We start from the raw sequence: 14,960 nt of genomic DNA, 5'->3' as shown, positions 1-14,960 counted from the left end.
GTATGCAAACCATGGTGCAATTTAGGATTTTTCGCTTATGCAACACTTTCACGGAGAAACTCGCCTCAAGAAACATTTTTGGTATCATACTAACCTTTACATTTCAGTGTGAGAAGCGGCCTCTGACCTATCAAACAACACAATGGACATGTTAGAGAAGCCCGCATACCCTTTGAAATGTTAACGCTGATGATGTCCCTCTTTATCCAATTAAAACAGTTTTCTGTGTTTTATTAAATAATTTTTTCTTTGATTTTATGACTACTTTGGATCCATGCACAAAGGAAAAAAATCCTCTTCTCGTTAATGAGAGCATCGACTTCTTGTTACGTGTATTTTGATTTATGAACAATGTCGCAGAATTTTTGAATCACAAGAACTTTACATTTTTAAAGCTATATCTTCGTCAAACAGGTATCTCTTAGCAACGTGACTGAGGAAAAAGCTAGTCCTGGAAATTACAAAATCACAAATGCAAAATAAAAACGACCTATACAAACTGTAAAACTTAAGCGTCTTCCGATTCAGCGAAAACAGTGCATGGCTGGTGAAACATATGCAGACAACCAACCCAAACAAAGTAGAGTGTGGGAGAAGGTCCAGTTAACACTGGTTCCCATCCTTTCATAGACGATTATCCCCCCTCGTCTGCTCCATCACCAATCTTGCCGTCTAATTAAACTTTAGAATGAAAAATAATTTTCTTTGAGCACTTTCATTTCTAAAATGACGAACGAAAAATCATAGCTAGTTGCTAGTTTTTGTGTTTTATTAAGCCGCCGACTAATGAGTCAATGAGACGATTGGTACTGCTTCTGTCTAACAACCTCTTTTATGTTTTAGCGTTTCTCAATCACTACAGATCATAAAGATGTTCCAAATCCACTCAGTCCCGTGTGTTTATTTTAACTATTATCGTAGTCTAAAATCTAGTTTCACATCTATAAATCTTGAGTGCCACATTTCTTGTCTGCGTGTTTTTACAATGAATGATGAAGCAGTTCACGGTGCATCGCGACTGCTACTACAACTCCTTCTCGGGTAAGAAAGCTAACTATCCACAGTAAGGATAGACACTTGCCACAAAACTTGCTTTCTCTGCACTACTTCTCTCCCTAGAGGCAGCTGCTTCACCTACAACCCCACTTCAAATCAACCGAGTTAAAATATGTACACTATACATACTGTTTGTAAATCTTTTGATTGTTGTACTCTTTACTTCTCCACTGGCAGAAACTGAAAGACTTCAGGGTGTTCATGCTCTGTATCTGCCCACTATGATGATAATAATAATACTAATAATAATAATGCAGATGATAATAATAATACTGTGATACAGCATTATACTACCCTTTATGTAGTTACTGTTGTGTCATGTATCAATTAATTCACTTACCTGTTTCGAAGTGAGTCTGTGGCATGAAATATCTGCAACTTGGAGAAGAGATTTTCATCGTATATCTTCCGTTTGTTATGTACAAGTCCCTGTGTGTCGTTTTTACGGTCATCGTTATTTGGTAGAAAGCACAAAGTATGTATGTACTTGATGGAGAACGTGAGGAGACTGTAACCTCCACCGCATAGTGTCACGCATTAATGCTAGCGATTGAGAAAAAGTTATTACTGATAACTTATATAGCCAATATTAACTTTTTCAAAAATGTATTTCCACGACTGACACACAATCAAACCCTTTTCGTTTTTTTCCGCTCAGAAAATTTAATTTTACCCCTCTAGGGGTAATTACCGCCACGTTGGGAACCGCAGGTCTAGTAGAATATTTTCATGAATTTTTGCAATCCAGGCGCAACAAGATAGCTGATCACATTAACCCGCCGAGAACTTGCTGATACTTAAGACGATATGCATTACTTACAATACCTTGTGCTTGAAATTAAAGTTATGTTTACACACTTTTTGTGTATTCCTCTTGTTATGATCTGTAAGTGTGCAAGTAAAGTCAATTTCACGTGAACCATATCAACGTATTGTCGATTGGAATGCGAGAGAAGCGCTATTGAACTCTCCGTCTGGACATACGTGGTACCTGTAAATCCTTTAGAGTAAAATGCTGAGATGGATCCTTAAAAAGGATTGTCCCAATTTTGTGCCCCATCAGTGTCTGTTTGAGCTACGTCTCTAATAACATGACGGCGTCGACACGCTGTTAAAATCCACTCTTCACTTTCTTTTCATGTTAGTCACCAACAAGAGCAATGAATCCAGAATGAAATTTTCGCTCTGCAGCGGAGTGTGAGCTGATATGAAACTTCCTCGCAGATTAAAACTGTGTGCAGGACAGAGACTCGAATTCGGGCCCTTCGACTTTCATGGGGCAAGTGCTCTATAGACCTTTTTTTTGTTGACCTCAGTTTGTTCGTTATTGGTCACTGTCTTTGGTCGGGGCGGACGTCCCAGGACGCTTGTTAAAGCTTATCGTTCACCATTAACTCAGTTTTTATTATTATTATTATTATTATTACAGAGGGCAGCTAACCCTCTGACCGAACACGCTGAGCTACCGTGCCAGCTGTTAACTTGTCGTGATTTGTGCGGACGGAAGTCCACCGACTGAGCTAGCAAAGCACAACTTACGGCAATTCCTCAGCTTTAATCTGCCAGGAAGCTTCATATCAGCGCAAACACTGCCGCAGAGGGAAAATTTCATTCTGGAGACATCCCCCAGGCTGTGGCAAACCCATGTCTCCGCAATATCCGTTCTTCGAGGAGTGCTAGTTCTACAAGTTTCGCAGGAGAGCTTCGGTGAATTTGGATGGTAGGAGACGAGGTACCGGCGCAAGTAGAGCTGTGAGGATGGGGCGTGAGTCGTGCTTTGGTAGCTTAGACGGATACCGGCATGGTAGCTCAGCCTGTTCGGTCAGAGAGCAGGCTGTTCTCTGTAATAAAAAAACTTAGTGAAGCGATCAACAACGAACTTCAACGCAAGTCATGTGGCGTCCACTACGACCAAACACAACGAAAAAAAAAAAGACGGTTAGAGCACTTGCACACGAAAGGCAAAGGTCCCGAGTTTGAGTCTCGGTACGGCACACAGTTTTAATCTGCCGGGAAGTTTCAAGGGCAATGAATACTTTTGTTAAAAACTGAGGCGAAACCTGTTGCTTTCCCTCCGAGGCTTATGACAGTCACTTGATGGTGTGGCACACTAGTAGATTCTCAGGAGAAGTATGACAGTCTCACTGTGTGTTCCCCCGCTCCTTTATTTCGACGTACGTATACCTCGAGCACAAGTACATTCGCAGCAGGTGTCTGCTCTTAAATGCACGCACTTGACCCCAGTAGTCTCGAGAGAGTGGCGACACTTTCTGTAGTTGGCGTCTTTCGTAAGAGAATGATGGACGTGATGTAATACAGTGGAGCCGCAAGTGAGCGTAACTTTTGTTGCTGTTGTACTGGAATTACGAAATTTAGTACAGCAAGAGTCCCATACATATGCCCCATCCCTCTTCCTTTGACGAACAACTGACATTCAATTTTGAACTACTTTTTCTGTAAAGAAATTGCTGTGTTAGCAGACAATTATGGTACAGGAACTGCGTGTTTCTCATGTTCCTTGCTATAATTGTAGCCAAGTTGTTGCAATTTCTCTCTAGTGTTTTCTTTCCTGGATCCAACACTTATGAAATCATGTTAGCTACTTTCTTGTTGTGGCGCGCCCCAGTGTACGTGAAGGCAAAGAAAGTGGCGTTTTCAAGACACACTTCGTGCGGACAGAGGTAATAGCGTGGGCGCTACGCGCATACCTTACGCTGATATCGCGCGCGCTATGCACTCTCTTCTTTCCAGGACGCGATGGCGCTCTAGTCTCCGTTACGTGCTGCTAGTCGCTGTGTTTGCAGGAACAATGCTAGCAGAATATTTCAACGCTTGTTAGAAATGAATAGTTACTTCGCGTGACGTTGAAAGACAAACGAACTGTAAAGACGCTACAAAGGGTTACAATAATCATTACAGGACTCAAGCTTGTTTTTAATATTGCAGTGTTAAACGGAGGCGTTGAGAGGTTGTACATGTTATCTACATACAACAAAAAATGGAATAGGTACTACAACGCGGGCGGAAACTTACTAACACCGACAACAATAAAATTGCCTAAGACAATGCTTGGCGCAATATTGTCAGTACGAGCAATAACCTAACCTAATATATCATTGGAAAGTTTATAAATTGCTCTTGCAGACGAAAGAAGTGAAGTGGTTTGCGAAGGTTTCTAATTTCGTACAAATGATTTCCTGTACAGAGTGATTCTTATTAACGTTTAAAAGCCTCAGTAGCGACGTGGATGATGCTGAGACAAGTAATTTAATATGAGTCTTATGGGGTCGCAGATGTCGGGAATTACTTCAAAAGTGAGTGACAAATGTCGGATATGTGACATCACCAGATGACGTACCTCGCCTCACGTGCAGCGGTTGAGCTATCGGCCTGTCACACTGACCATCTCAACCCAAGTCAAGTGTTCACATCGGTGTGGCTCTGAGCACGTGTGATCATGTTATGTGTAGTGCTCAGGGTTCGGGTCTTGCGCCTGGTAGGCAGTATTTTTTTTTTTCACTGCTTTAGACAATTATGTGTTTACATTGAGGTAGAATTTATGATTTTATTTTTCGATCTAATGGTCTCTGCTGGTTTGTTGCGAAGTACAGGACAACAAAAAGCCACCGTTTTCCGTCAAAGTAAATGAATATAAGCTTCCGATTTGCGCCGTTGCCAGTAAGCGACCTTCGATTTCTTTACTAAATAACGTCTATAAACATTAAAGGACAATAATTCTGCAACGTCTCCGTTTACAACAGATGACACTTACAAAAGGTGTTCAGAATTTGTGCCATTTACTCGAATGCAAGTATCGCATCACTCAATCATCACCATAGATGTTAAGTCCCATAGTGCTCAGAGCCATTTTTTTTTTTTTTTTTTGAGCTCAATCATCCCTTGACGCCCAAGCCCAACTGTTGCACTTGCGGAGAGGTATATCATATGGTGACGTTACATATTCAACATTTATCATCCCTTTCGGGGTATTTCCCGACATTTGTGACCCCATGTGTTTTATGCTAAATTAGTTGCCTCAGCGTCTACTATGTCGCTTCGAGGGTTTTTAAACGTTAAGAAGAATCACCCAGTATATAAAAAAGCGTGTGAAACGGCTTATCCAGGACGAAGAGATACGCAGATACATGTAGCCTGTCTGAAACGAATATCAAGATACGTCTTTCGGAGAAAATGTTCGAAGAATCTCCGTTCCACTTCATTCCACGTATTGTTCGAATATAATGGACATCACTGCAAAATGTAATAATGATGGTAATGATTCAGACACTGTGATATTCAAACAGACTGGGAGCCACGCAATAGTCTCTCGTATTCTGGAGGCAAAGCAAAGCTTCGCGTTCTGGCCCTGATGGGTCAGTTGGGACTGACCGACCGCCGTATCATCCTCAGCCAGTGGCGTCTTTCGAGGCGGTATCGACCCCCGGCCGGCAGCTGTCTGTTTCATTGACTTTGGAGTCGCTGTTTCATACCCCAGTAGCTCCTAAGTTAGGTATCATTAGGCTGAGTGCACCTTGGTCCAGACTTTATGTTGCGTTTTCCCATCCTCAGTTAACAATAATTTAATAACAATCCGGTTCGCTTCCACGTTTTCCGAGTCGGGTATTTAGGTTTAATTAATATGTAGTCGCACCTACTTTTACTCTGTAACTTGTACCTCCTTGTTTCCCCTTTACATTCAGACCACACACACACACACACACACACACACACACACACACACACACACACGTTCATCTTCACTGCTGCAGCGCAGACTTCCCCATGTGCCCTATAAACATTTGTTTATATCGTAAAATACATCTACAGTCGAGTTGCAGTTTTCTTATACGATGAAAATGTACTCCTGGTGTAAGTTGCGTTTGTAGACTTAACACTGGTGCAACTAGAAACGGACAGAAATCAATGGTCGGCGGTATTAAATCTATCAACACAACTACCCAATGTATAAGAAAATTTTAACTCGGCTATAGGTGTCTTTTCAAAATGGTTTAAATGGCTCTGAGCACTATGGGACTTAACATCTGACGTCATCAGTCCCCTAGAACTTAGAACTACTTAAACCTAACTAATCTAAGGACATCACACACATTCATGCCCGAGGCAGGTTTCGAACCTGCGACCGTAGCGGTCGCGCAGTTCCAGACTGAAGCGCCTAGGAAAGCTCGGCCACAGAGGCCGGCCATATATGTCTTTTCCAGGACAAACAATCACTTAAGTCGTCCGCATGGCCAATACTGCAGTGAATCAGTGGAGCTAAAAGTGTATTTACTATGTATGTTAATGCGAAACAAGGAGCTGTAAGCTACAGAATAAAACTAAGTGCAACTAATTATTTATTAAACGTAAATATAGAACTTGGAAAACTTGGTAGCTAAATGGATTGACATGCAGCTGCAGCATTCAAAATGCGGTCGACAAACCCATTGTATTGATGACGACATAAACATGGGATGGCAACTGAAGATGGATGAGAACGTACCTTGGCATTAATAAACCCGTATAAAAAGTAGCTGGTTGCTGTATTTTTCCAAGTAATTGAGAAGAACTTGATCGTAATTAGGGCGACTGGATGGAGGAGAGTGGGCGGGGTGGGGGGGAGGAGGTTGGGAGAAGGCTACTAACCGATATTTGGATGGCTGTGGTGGTAAAAGAATTGCTCGCGAAAGGCAAAGTTTTGGGTTAAAGTCTAAGTTCAACACACAGTATCCCGGAATTTCTCACAGTGTACATTTCTCTGAAACATTCAATCGAGATGCTTTTGTTGAAATTCCAGTTAAAGTTATGAAAAATCCCATCACTCCGACGTTTTTAACTCAGAGAGACCTATTGTTTTGATACCGTGACCGTAACATAGCATTTTGAACATACCAGAATCTTTAATAACACTCGACTTACACTCTATATTGAGGAGACACGACGCGACGGGCAGATTTTGTGAGTTCATAAGGAACGGTTAATTAGCTTGTAACAACAGTTTAGTACAGGCTTCATAGTCAGTGCGTGAATTAGTCGGTGTTTTAAGCCTCCTTTTAAAGGTTTCATTTTTCTTTATCTATTATCCAAGTAAACACTGAAAGATCGTGAAGCCAAGACTGAAGTCTTACTTATGTTTACGTTTTAGCGCAGTAAGCAAAGAGTCAGTCTCGTTTAAGTGTTTTCTCTTGTTTCCGGTATAATTAAGTACAGCTTATCCCTTCCTTCTTGTCTTATTAACAATCGGCAGATTGGTCGGCAGCAATTCCCTTTCTCCATTTTCCCTCTTCTCTGCTAGTCTCTTCAGTTCCGAATACGTTGTCAGTTTTAGATCCAGTTTTATCTGCCTGAAGTACTGAAGTCCTGGTCTCCCTCGTGCATTCTTTCCTGGCGCTTTTCCTTATATTAATTTCACAGTGACTGAGCAATATCTGCACAGGTGTTCAATCCATCGGTCCCTGCGTTCCTTGATAGTCCTCCACAACGATATTTTCTTTAGCATTTCTTCATTGGCCATTCTCTCTGTCCATGAAATCTTTAGGACTCTCCTCCAACAACAAGCCTCAAAAGCAAGCAGATTTTGCCGTTCAGATTCCCCTACTGTCCATCCCTCCGAGCCATATAACGCAACGTTCCAAACATAAGTTTTACATACTGTTGAATGATGTTTAAACTATTACTTTTGACTGGTAGTTGCTTGTCCTTCTGTTTTATCTTGTGCATTTCTACAGTTAATCTCCTGGCTTGATTTACCAGCCTTTGTTGTTCTGCTACCCAGGTTCTTAAAGCAGGTGACTTGCTTCAGATTCTCTTCATCCACACGAAAGTTTTCTACTATTCTAACTCTACTAAACAGAAGTATTTCGGTCTCTTTCTTACTTGTTTTCATATAACATATTTATGAAAATACGTTGTTCACGCCTCCCATAGCCTTCTGGAGATTATTTTTAGATTCGGTTAACACTGAAAACAACTTCCAAAAGGCCGTAGAACACACGAACAATGTATTGTCAGAAAGATATAATAAGGAAATAAGTAAAAAGAAAACCGAAATCCGTGTACGTAGTGGAGTTTCAATAGCAGCGAAGTTACTAGATATATGATCTCTGAAGCACGTCGCCAGCCTTAAGTAGCTATCTGTCCCTTCCTTACTTAGTTAACATTCAAAAAGACTATCTAATTTAATCTACAGGTTTGTAGTAAGATAAATAAAGGGTTATCATGCTGAAGTGGCTAAGCGCCAGCTTTTCATAAAATGTGTTTACGACTCCTTTACTTGGTATGTGAAAAGGGCTTTTTCAGGCTAAAGGGCTACCTCTGATAACGGCTGATGTAAGTAGTACGAAGGCCAGTAGATGACATGAGAAGTATATGAATTGTTCATGCTACGTGGAGTAAATGCAGAATGCTTTACACGAGTTGACTATGAAGAACTTAGAGATAATACACTTCATCTTGCTCCTACCCTTTTGTGACCTATCCTTTGCGTGTATTCATTCATGGTACAACGGGCAGTGAAAACAATATGAATAATTCAGCAAAGGCAAGTAACAGAAAAACCGGGAACACTAAAAGAATGCGTGAGCAAAGGTGAGGAAGGGTTTTGTTCCTCATGATATAGAGAAAACCATAGCAGCAGCCCGGGAGAACAACCGTTTAAAGTTGTTTGTTCAAATATGTGTGAATTCTTAAGGGACCAAACTGCTGAGGTCATCGGTCCCTAGACTTGCACACTACTTAAACTAACTTATGCTAAGAACAACACACGCATTAATGCTCGAGGGAGGACTCGTACCTCCGACGGGAGGTGCCGCGCAATCCGTGACATGGCGCCTCAAACCGCACGGCCACTCCACGCGGCGACAGTTATTTTGTGGACTTTCAGCAAACAAGTGAAATGATCATTAACACAACTATGGTTAATATAAGTTCTGCCTCGTGGATTAAAACCAACACATCTTGGGCAATTCAGATAAAAAAGACGTTTGGCAGCGTTGGGAATTGTTAAGAACGTTTAAAAAACTGTGACGAAGTGAATATTTCAGAACGATCACATTCAGTGAGGCAACTAGTGCGAATAGATTGTATACGCAGAAGAAACAGTACATCAAAAGTGTGATGGAATACCTGCTTGAAGTGACAAAAAATTTTATGGTGAATAGTGCCAAGATTGAACAGTAAAATGATTGCTAGAGGTAGAAATATTACAAAAATTGTTTGGTAGACGTAGCCCGTTTGGCATCTGAGTGCAAATTTATTTAGAAAAGTTAGTGTTTATTTGATATTTCTGAACCATCCATTCTTCTAAAATCAGTGAGCAAGTGTTAAAGTGTAGTTAGTGCATATTTCTGTTCTTGTTATTTGAATAAAATTTATTTTGATGGTTCAAATGGCTCTAAGCACTATGGGACTTAACATCTGAGCTCATAAGTCCCAGAGACTTAGAAGTACTTAAACCCAACTAACCTAAGGACATCACACACAGCCGTGCCCGAAGCAGGATTCGAAATGGCTCTGAGCGCTATGGGACTTTACATCTTAGGTCATCAGTCCCCTAGAACTTAGAACTATTTAAACCTAACTAACCTAAGGACATCACACACACCCATGCCCGAGGCAGGATTCGAACCTGCGACCGTAGCAGTCCCGCGGTTCCGTACTGCAGCGCCTAGAACCGCACGAAGCAGGATTCGAACCTGCGACCGTAGCAGCAGCGCGGTTCCGGACTGAAGCACCTAGAACCGCTCGGCCACAACGGCCGGCTATATATTTTGAATAAACATTTTGTTGCGTAGCCCGTTTAGCACTATAACCCTTCAAAAGTTCTCCTCTGAGTCGCTCATTACCGGTAATCAATGATGCCGTCTCCATTTTACTCCAGAAGTCTTTGCTGGAGAACGTCATTGAGCTCGCAGCTCGGTTCCAGCGTCAACCTTGTCGGGTGCTGCAAGTGCTGATTCAGACGTCGAGAAGTGCCGTCCAGCGCGGCAGCCCTCCCTCTACAGACGCGGCAGCTGCAGTGGCCAGGGCAGGCAGACATTAACCTCTGGCCCGCCGTGCTCCGCTAATACCCATCACGCACCGCTCGCCTCTGCGCCAGCCGTGCCGGAGTTTCGCGCACCTTTTTTCGTCCGCTTCGGCTGGCCGGATAATTACCGTCCCGCGGCTTGTTTGCGAACGGGCGCCGAGGGATACGCATCTCTGGCCGCTTCCAGCACTGGGCGGCTCTTCTCGGAATCTTCTCAGATATTCATTAAGCATAACAAGGGGAGTTTACGTGAAGTTTCTGGATCGTAAAGAATGTACAGCGCACGTGCATTCTATGGATCACTGACCTCAGCTAGAGCAATTCCGGCGCACCGAGTGTGCGGGACTATCATACTACTCTTACTTGATAAGTTTCCTTGTCTCATTACCCGTCGCTTTCGCTGAATATTCGGCTTCCTGGTGATGCTATTCAGAGCCGATGTGGCGTGAAACAGCGCTCAGAGCAGCGTGTTAGCGTGTTTTCATACCGTATTTCACCATAAAGGTGCTCTGCGGACTCCCTAGGTATCTCTGTGAGCACAGTCTACGTTTGTGTTTACAGTCTCTACGGGTGCGACACGTAAGTAGCTGAAAAATAACCGTAATTTCACTCTGAAACATTTATTTCAATTTCTTCACGGTCTCATTTCTGATCTGTTAACATGTTTGTACAATTACCGGCGAGTCGAGTAAGAACGTATGCCCCTTGCCGCAAGTCATCTCTGTGTACTCTTTATGTATTCTCTAACAGTTGCTTTTGCATTATACCAGTACAGGCTGCGCAAGTCTAGTAAATAGGTTTTCGTTCTGTGCAACGTTTCTCGCGTACAGGTAACATACATACTGCTATGCTATTCTCATACAGAAACTTCTGCTATACAGGGTGATGCCATAATGATGTTACAGACTTTCAGGGATCATGAAGAATGGCAAATGTATCAAAAAGGTCAAGTCCATATGGGCTCTAAACTGCATACCTTAAGAGCTCCGAGCACTTGACCAGTACAAGAGATGTGTTTCACTGTAGTTAAAAAATAAACAAGTACTCAAATCTATTAAGGTACGCACTTTCGAACCCATGTTTACTTGACTTTTTTTCTTGGATTGACCCACACTGACCCCTCCCAAAATAAGCAAGCAGAGAGCTTACATTAGAAGTGATTTTTTTCACAGTGTTAAAGACGAAGTACGTGTTTTAGAGCCTATGATTACTAGACTTTTTTGATACATTTATCCTTCTCCATCATCCCTGAAAGTCTGTAATATCATCACGGAATCAACCTGCACGTACGTTCACTAATGTCTCACAACCAATGGAAACGGCGCTGCCATTCTGCTGCAACCGCTACGGAATCCACTATATAATCCAACAGGACTCACTTATTACGAAACAGGCTCATTTGATCTTAAATCCGACGCTTCCTCCAAGGGCTCAATAACTGATGCAGAGATTTGTTCTTGCAGAGAAGAAACTAAAACCTTACTCCCAGGGACGGAACGGTGACGGGAAGAGAATGTTTGGAACTTTTCTCCAGTCATTCGTACCTCGTGAGACGAAAACAAACGTAAATAAAAAATCCCATGAACATTGTTTGTCACGAAATTGGGATGCACGATTGTAGATTAAATATATATTGCTCCGGCATTAACATCAGACAGAGACTAAAATCAGCAGCATCTTCAGCTACTATGAATAATTCCATGTCTGTCTCATACCAAAGGTATTCCATTTACAATAATCCCATGTGTGTCTCATACGAGAGGTATTCCGTTTACTGACAACAATCTCCAGCCGTTTCAGAGACCTTCTCACCGTCGTTTAAGGCAAGAAGTGCTCTGTGGAAGGGCGATATTTAATTCACCGTGGGAGAGGCAAAACAAAATTCCTGTGACTTCCAGAAGCACAATTATCCATGTCAAATTATGCACAGAGCAGCAGATACGATACGGAGTACCATTTACTGGGTTTTCTTTGCCTAGAGCAATTCCTGGTTCTTTAAAATCCGACTACACGGCAAGGGAATCAGTACGGTAATCACACCAGGAACATAACCGTTCGGTGCGAAGGGAGCGTGTATGGACACTGACACAACACAGCCAACGTCTTGCGACGTTGTTGTTCTACCGTGACTGCAGACGGCGGAGACAAGTGGTCGATGTAAAGAAACACTGACGCCGACATGTGTTGGATTCACGCCACAGGAAGTCATGACAGAAAGAAGCAGCAAACTTCCATAGTGAACAGCACACGCGATGTCTGGTCCCCGGTGCCACATCTTCTCACAACGGTCCGTTGCTCATGTCACTCTGACGACGCAACTCCTGCGACATCGTTGTCGCTGTGATCCAATCCACAAAGCAAGCGGTCTCTTCAAAGGAATCGCAAATTCTAATTTCTGCAGTTGGACGTTTGTGACATAGTTGTTCTGCGCCGCGCGGGATTAGCCGAGCGGTCTGAGGCGCTACAGTTATGGACTGTGCGGCTGGTCCCGGCGGAGGTTCGAGTCCTCCCTCGGGCATGGGTGTGTGTGTTTGTCCTTAGGATAATTTAGGTTAACTAGTGTGTAAGCTTAGCGACTGATGACCTTAGCAGTTAAGTCCCATAAGATTTCGCACACATTTGAACGTTTTTTTTTAGTTGTTCTGCCTGCAACACCCGCACGTTCTAGTCGCAACAGTTCCCAGGGTACATCAGTTTCTCAGGAATACGAATAATACGTTAATAAATTCACAGTTAGTTCCTAGTTGTATGATTGTTAATTTATCTTTAAAAATTATCTGCAGAAAAGCCAGAAACAATTTCATAGCGTTTTGTGCTTAGTGTAGACAGATGTTGGGTCCCAGAATGCACTGAAATGGAGTTTTTGAGTGTGGCTGTAGAAGGAGATTGACAACAAAGCACAAATAACAATCTGATAAGCTGTGATCATTTACATCGTGTTCATTTTTGGCAGTGTTAAGCAGCTGTAGCGCGTAGAACATTCAGAGTAGATATGCATTTACGTGAAAATTCACGTTCTGAATGGGACACATTATCACCCCCGTCAAATTTCTACTCGCGGCCGACATTCATTTCGATACGGAGAATGCTTTAAGAACCATAGAGAAATTACAAAACGGGAACGTTGGTTTCTTTTTTAAGAGCGAGAGATTCGGGTTTATGCCCTACTCACTTGATTTTGACTGGCCAAACTGTAACATCCACCACTTAAGCAAACGACTGGATGTAATGTTCACTGATCTAAGCAGAAACGATCTAGATCTTTTCGAACCGTAAACAACAACACACTCTGCACCAGAAGCACGTCGACGAGGTGTACGACGTTCGTCGTCGTTTCACTGCATTGGAGGGTGCGACGCCGGCGAACTGTGCAGAGTCAGCGGTGGACGGGACCTGGCGTGGGGTGTGCTGCCGCCACTGACCTGTTCTCAGCTAGATACGGGTGCCCGAGTCGGCGGCGGGCGCTGGCGGCAGGAGGTGAGGAGGCGGCGCGGCGGGGGCGTCGGCGTGTCGTCCCATAGCCCGGTCGCTGTGCTTGCCGCTCGCTGCCGCCCGGCTGCCAGTCGCAACCGCACTGACACTGCGGCCCTCCACTGTGCCGGCGCCTCGAGCCGCCCCGACGGCAGCGCCGCTCGGTGGCCGACGCCTGCACCAGCACCTAGCCACCCGCTACTCTGCGCGGCTCGTAGATTACCGCGTTAGTGCTACACAGAGTGATTAGACTTAATGGCCGATAAAGCTGTCTTTAAACAATGCGAACGTAATTACGAGGGGCGTTCAGTAAGTAAAGCAACAAATTTTTTGCTCAAAGCAGGTTGGTTTTACTCACGATTCCTATACATCATGTTATTCACCACTCTTTTGGCCACAAAACCCCATTTTACAACATAATCTCCGTCCAATGCGACAGCCTTATGCCACCTTACTTCGAGGGCCTGTATCCTTGGACGGTACCACTGTACTGGTCGACGTCGGAGCCAACGTCTTGTTGCGCCAAGAACCTCCTCAACATCCACGTGCTGCTTCCCACGGAGTGCAACCTTCATTGGGCCATACAGATGGCAGCCCTCTGTGGTCTACATCTACATCTACATTTATACTCCGCAAGCCACCCAATGGTGTGTGGCGGAGGGCACTTTACGTGCCACTGTCATTACCTCTCTTTCCTGTTCCAGTCGCGTATGGTTCGCGGGAAGAACGACTGCCGGAAAGCCTCCGTGCGCGCTCGAATCTCTCTAATTTTACATTCGTGATGTCTTCGGGAGGTATAAGTAGGGGGAAGCAATATATTTGATACCTCAACCAGAAACGCACCCTCTCGAAGCCTGGACAGCAAGCTACACCGCGATACAGAGCACCTCTCTTGCAGAGTCTACCACTTGAGTCTGCTAAACATCTCCCTAACGCTTACCAAATAACCCTGTGGCGAAACGCGCCGCTCTTCTTTGGATCTTCTCTATCTCCTCTGTCAACCTGACCTGGTACGGATCCCACACTGATGAGCAATACTGAAGTATAGGTCGAACGAGTGTTTTGCAAGCCACCTCCTTTGTTGATGGACTACATTTTCTAAGGACTCTCCAAATGAATCTCAACCTGGCACCCGCCTTACCAACAATTAATTTTATATGATCATTCCACTTCAAAGCGTTCCGTACGCATACTCCCAGATATTTTACAGAAGTAACTGCTACCAGTGTTTGTTCCGCTTTCATATAATCATACAATAAAGGATCCTTCTTTCTATGTATTCGCAATACATTACATTTGTCTATGTTAAGGGTCAGTTGCCACCCCCTGCCCCAAGTGCCTATCCGCTACAGATCTTCCTGCATTTCGCTGCAATTTTCTAATGCTGCAACTACTGTGTATACTACAGCAT

General features: G+C 43.5%; 1 protein-coding gene across 1 annotated transcript in view; it reads right to left on the bottom strand.

Annotated features, from left to right (window-relative positions):
- LOC124710579 (adenomatous polyposis coli protein-like) overlaps positions 1-13,638 on the bottom strand; it is a 490,408-nt gene extending 476,770 nt beyond the window's left edge. Inside the window, exon 1 of the mRNA XM_047240936.1 lies at positions 13,501-13,638. The gene's annotated coding sequence lies outside the window, so the exon portion shown is untranslated. The remainder of the gene's footprint in view (positions 1-13,500) is intronic.
- Positions 13,639-14,960: the final 1,322 nt, after the last annotated feature.

Source organism: Schistocerca piceifrons, chromosome 1, assembly GCF_021461385.2.
Source record: "Schistocerca piceifrons isolate TAMUIC-IGC-003096 chromosome 1, iqSchPice1.1, whole genome shotgun sequence".
Classification (NCBI taxonomy): domain Eukaryota; kingdom Metazoa; phylum Arthropoda; class Insecta; order Orthoptera; family Acrididae; genus Schistocerca; species Schistocerca piceifrons.
This window is presented reverse-complemented; position numbering and strand designations above follow the sequence as displayed.